Source organism: Dromiciops gliroides, chromosome 4 (assembly GCF_019393635.1).
Source record: "Dromiciops gliroides isolate mDroGli1 chromosome 4, mDroGli1.pri, whole genome shotgun sequence".
Lineage (NCBI taxonomy): Eukaryota > Metazoa > Chordata > Mammalia > Microbiotheria > Microbiotheriidae > Dromiciops > Dromiciops gliroides.
Window position 1 is genome coordinate 357,090,821 of NC_057864.1, and position 6,000 is coordinate 357,096,820.

The window sequence follows — 6,000 nt, forward strand, 5'->3', positions numbered from 1 at the left end:
TTTGTCCACTGACTACAACTAATCTTGGGTCTAATTTTGCATCTATATGCCCGATTTCTCTATCGTCTGATGCATTAAGATAAAATTAGTACTATTGTCTCTGAGAGAGTTCATTCTAAGACAAATCCAGAACCTAAGTCCCTGGAGGGATAATTCAAAAGGAGATGGGGTTTTTGATCCTAAGTTTTTTATATGGCCATATAAAAAGCTGACTATTATACATAGTTCCTATTACTTAATAATATAGTAAAGTAACATTTTGTATTTAACACTAGATTGTCATTCGTTTACTAAAAGGTAAACACCATATTTGAGTTCCTTTTCTCTACTCCCATCCCCCAACCAAACTTTCAATTTTATCTGTATCCTGGCCATGAGGAAGGTCAGACCTAAAATCGTGCCTCAAGGGGGCTGCACACAATCAACCTCACTAAAAACAACTTGATTAATACTAAATATGTCCTGCTTCCAAATCCATTATGTTAATGAAGTTACAAACTGCACATCTGTATGACTGGAGGCCCTGACAAAGCCCATACTCTCATGTAACTTGAAAATGGCCCTTCCTGGGCAGATTCTCAGTGTGAGGACCCCGATGAAAAGGTTTGATTGTCTCCATAGCAATGAGTACTGATAGCAACTCTGCACATTCTTGTCTATTTTCAAAATACTTTCTGGTGTGAGAGGTAATTCCTATTATTCTTGCCAAATAAAAAAAATAAATAAACAAACAAATAATATCACCAACAACAAAAACAACTTTGGGCCATTGTAATTTTAGTTTGAAATGTGTAATTTAGGATTATACAAGGTTTTGCAGTGACAAAGAATTTTACATGCCTAGTCTTAAGGTAATCAGATCTCCACAGTTCTCCCAGGATGTAGTTACTTTAAATATTATTAGTCCAGCTTTGGAGATGAGGAAACTAAGACATATTAGGTAGCAGAGCCTGAGCACAAATCTAGGGTTTTTGACTCTTGGTGGTACAGTGGTTAGAGACCTGGGCCAGGAATCAGGAAGATCTGAGTTCAAATTTGACCTCAGACATTGATTTGCTGTGAGGTATGTCTATAATAGCACCTACCTCCCAGGGTTGTTGTGAGGTTCAAACAAGATAATATTTGTAAAGATCTTAGCAAATTGTCTGGTACATAGCAGATACTTAAACATATTTCCTTCCTTCCTCTTCACCCTCTCATATACTGCCTCCCTGGTATAGAACTGACTTCATGACCAGGTGATCGGTTGGGCTTCTTGAACTAAAATAGAAAACTATAAGATTTGACAGAAAGATGGTGCTACATAGCCCCTTTCTGTTACCAATATGAATTTCTTTCATTCTTTTTTTAAAAGAAAATAAAGCACACAAAACTTTGGAACAATTGACTGTTCAATATAATCTCATTATAATCTATTTGCTCAAACCAATTGCTATGGCCTCTATAGCATGCTGGGTCATTAATGTCTTTTAATACTTTCATGTATTTTCATACCTCTTTTATTTTGGTACTTGGGTATTATTAAACTTAAACAAAAGTGACTAAATTCTAAGAATTAAGTGCCAAATCAAGCTAATCTGTAAATATAACAATGGCAACCAAGTGTCCCCACTTGACAAATAACAACCTTTTGCCAAGCAACAGTTTGATGGACACTAACATTTACTGCTTAATGTTTTATGGACCTCTGTTTGGTGATAAGCAGAATCCAAACATTTGAATCATCTGACTATCAAAGTCAGCCTCAATCGAGCAGATTGGCATTGCCTGATTTATGTGCATCTTCTTAACAACAACAGTTATGTTCATGTCAAGCCTAAGGTACCAATATTATTTATAGTATATCTCTTGTCCTAAATGCACTTTGACAATGAGATAAAGAGTCACTAAACTGTTTTTCTGTCAAATTATTTTAATTCACATGGGCTATTACATATCAAATTCAAAAGGAAATCTAATACTGGCCTTTTAGCCAAGGGTTCTATAAACTCCAAGCCAATTCTCTCACTACTTAAAGCTTATGAACACATGACTGTAATGAGGGATAGGGTTTTCTATATAGCTTTATATACATTAAAACAAACTTTCCTTTGAAGACTGCCAGGTATGAGTAGTAGAATGTTGTTTTTTCTATTTTTAAATTTCTGTCAGTTAGAAAAATTGATATTAGTTTATATAAATTGGGTATTTACTGGATACACAAACAGGTCATAGGAAAAATGCAAAATCTCAGATCTTTGGAAATGGGATATTTTCAAGGCCTTAATTATTTAATACAATAAGCATTAAAGCTGTCTTACCAGCATTATGTTGATTAGATTCAGGAATTATCTCAGTTAATCAGCAATTAGAAAATTATTTTCCCAAGAGGAATTTGACTTCACATAAAGTTTTAGATGCTAGATAATTTTAAGGATCCTAAAAGAATTTTAGATTCACATTTAATATTTAAACTAAATGTACTCCTTTAGTTTCTTGTTGGCCCCATGCTGGTTAAATTAATTTTCTATGGTTTTTTCACTATAAATGTACATGTATTAAAATATCCAGTTTGTGAAGGCTATGGAATTCTTCAGCACATTTTTTACATACTTAGCCAGATTTGGAGCAAGAGGTACTATGTTGAATCTCCATTTCTGTAATGACTCTTTAATTCACCCCTGCAATATTCCATCTCTCTCTCTCTCTCTCTCTCTCTCTCTCTCTCTCTCTCTCTCTCTCTCTCTCTTTTCTTTGTGTGCTTGGGCATCTGGCAAGCCAACTTAAAATATTGGCAATATTTGTGATTGACCAACATATCCAGGGTGAACTTTTAGACATTCTGAGTAAATCTGACTGCTCAGTCACAGATTATATGTGTGGCTAGGTCCAGCCTATGAACATTATCAGATCTGTGAGAACACCAGAATACCCAGTTTTGAGGATCTCATTGTTTCCTCCTATGGAAAGAATCAAACCATGAGGATGAGATATACTAAGAGGAATATGCAGTTGGGTCCTCATCTGGGGACAAATATTGTCTTCTGGGGGGCAGATAGGAAATGGATAATCAAAGAAAAACTCAAAGAAACAGATCTATACTGTTTGGCTAATCTTTTTACCTGGGCTATTAAGAGAAGATAGGGATACCATGAGTATTTAATGGATTTCAAATTCTGATCCCTATAAGTGCCTATCAGATAATTTCCATCTATGTCCTATATCCTAGTCTCACTTTTTTTCCAATCTATATCCAAATTCAGCCTTGCCAATCATACTTTGGCCTCCCCTGCTCAACTGAGTTAATTTTTTTTTTCTGATACCAACCTTGATTGCCTTTCCAATGGTTCCAAACATGTATAGTGCAATACTCAATTCATAATACCTCAGCTACTATACCTGCCTGGTCTGACCAACTTCTAACCCATTTCAGTTTTTGAGGGCCTAGATTAACCCTGGAATAGATCCCTTGCTTGAACTCCAACATATGCAGAGGAAAGAGGGTATATGAATATCCAGTTATTTGTGTCCACCTTTCCATGAAACTGCAAGGAACCATAAACTGAATTAAGCTAAAGGATACAAGGCTAATTCTATGGAGCCATTTAAGGTGCCTATCATGTTTTGAATGGTGGGTTCAGCTTAAAGCTCTTTGTCTTACTTACTTGTGCATGGTATGGTCTCAATATACTCTGGATAAGTATTACCATGGGTAAAACTAAAATATAATAGCCCTGAAATAATATTGAGGATAGTTGTTCACACCTCCCCCACCCAATGTATTTCATTTCCTTAAAGAGCTTTGAGAGTAAATAGTGGCGTTTAGAATAGCACAAAACGTTTCAATTCTGGATGAGGGTTTCACTGAATCCAAAGTTACTTCTGATCACCTATTGTAAATACTCATAGACCTTAAACTATAATTATCTGCGAGAGGATAAAGAGAGAAAGACTAAACCAGTACTCAGAAATCATTTTTGAGTAAAACATACAGTTAAACAGGCCCAGACATAGAGCTAATGTTGCTGCCTTAGTTATTTTGCTTGCCTCTCCTCACAGATTTGTTCATGTTCCACCTTATGTGACTATGTGTTAAGCTATTGGCTAAAACCCCAGATTTGTTAGTAAAAAGTCTGTCCTATTAATGTGTCATTAAGCAAACAAAATTCAATCAAAAGTATAAGTTCCCAAGTTTCTTGCCAACAGGAGAGCACTAAATTTATAGGTTAACACTGCTATCATTTCTGCAGATATCCGGGGAAGACAAACAGGGTATGCAACAATACAAATGATTTTGCATATATTAGAAGAGAACTGAGATGACTAAACATTTAGAAAAAGTGTTGTATCACATCTATGAGATTCAGGAAGAAGGAAGTATATGGGAGAGCCCCTTAATTCAGTTAAAAAGTAGGTCATTAAGTAACATGTGCAAGGCACTGTGTTTGGTACTTGGAGATCTAAAGATTAAAGTTTTTCAGTACCTGCCCTGAACAAGTGTATAAGCTAATAGGGGGAAGGCGGCATATGTAGAAGTAAGAGAGAGTATACTCTGCACACAAGTATTATACAGGGTGAAATGTAATAGATGTAAGGGTAGGATTGAGGCCAATAAATCTAGGAAAGTCAGAGAAAGAATTTCTTTCAATGTAGGGATCATGGTTGGAATAATATATGGAGTAACACAAGTGCTGGTATTTAAGAATAGCAGTTAAAGAAAAGCAGAATAAAAAGTGGACAGCTTTTCTTCTATAAAAATCAAGCTAATCTTAAGGTTTGGGAGAATAACAGAGTTATCCCTCCATCTCTATGTTGTTTTTTTAAGAGATAGGTACCTTTTCAATGAAAGTTATAGATTTCTTAATTCCTCAGCCCCTCATCCTGAGAGTTGACAACTGATGCTTAAAATCAAAGTTCTGGCTTTTTGTCTACCCTAAATAAGAACAAGTGGCAAGGTTCCAAACTAACAGTATAGTGAATTTTAATTTCTTACAAAAGGTACTTCCCCACTTTATCCTTTCTACCACTGATTCTCTAAGATATAAAGAAAAATAGATAGTAGTTTCATCTCCTAGTACCAAGAAACAATAAAATAATGGATGCCACATGACATTTTGACATTCACTCTAAGGATCTGCCACATACTAAAATAACCAACAATATCTATATCTACATGAACTGTTTTTGTTTTGTTAATTTCTCTGAGCATCATTTTTTTCACAAAGGCATACTGCAAGCATTCTAAATTATCCTAAGACCACCTTGAGAAAGTATGTTTATGATAACAAGCATGGTAGAATTTATCTCTGACCCAATGTTCCCTGCTAATTTTCTTTTTTGCAAACATAGGCAGACTTCCCCAAACTGAAGATTGTGAGCTTAGAATTCTTTGGGAAAATACTTTGGTTTTCTAGGGTATATAAATATGAAATGCCAAGAAAGAATAATCATACTCCACAATAGCATTCTGAGGTAATAGGGGAGAACAGCATTAAAAATTCTTGCTAGACTTGAAATAAGAAAGTCTCTGGAAAAGATATAAGGAACTTGCCTCCAAGAGCTGATGGTGACAGTTCAGGTCTGGAGACTTGTCCAACAGGTGATGGAGGAGGTATTGCTGGACTTTGTCCTAGACATAAAATGACAGGAATTAACTTGTGTAGAAAAGAAATTAAAACATTTAAATATCCTCTAATAAAAAGCTAGATTTTCTCCAACATGCATAATTCATCAATCCAAGTATAAATTCATATTGTTATATAATATGAAAACTCTTATTAGGTCAGATCTTTAAGTGGATGCATTCACAGAATGAGTTATCTTCCAAACTGTTCCTGAATATATTATTTTTGTAGATGTACACAATGTTGAATGTATCTACCAGATTTCATTAATGTAAAATCTACATGCTATCAAATACAACCATCTATTTTCAAACGTTCACTTTAAATTATTCAAGCTTAAGTCATAAGAACTGAGAGAGATCCTGCATATTGAAATACTCATCAATTTTTCCTCAGT

General features: G+C 34.9%; 1 protein-coding gene across 1 annotated transcript in view; it reads right to left on the reverse strand.

Moving 5' to 3' along the window:
• LOC122755124 (triadin-like) overlaps window positions 1–5,592 on the reverse strand; it is a 326,758-nt gene extending 321,166 nt beyond the window's left edge. Inside the window, exon 1 of the mRNA XM_044003480.1 lies at window positions 5,531–5,592. The gene's annotated coding sequence lies outside the window, so the exon portion shown is untranslated. The remainder of the gene's footprint in view (window positions 1–5,530) is intronic.
• Window positions 5,593–6,000: the final 408 nt, after the last annotated feature.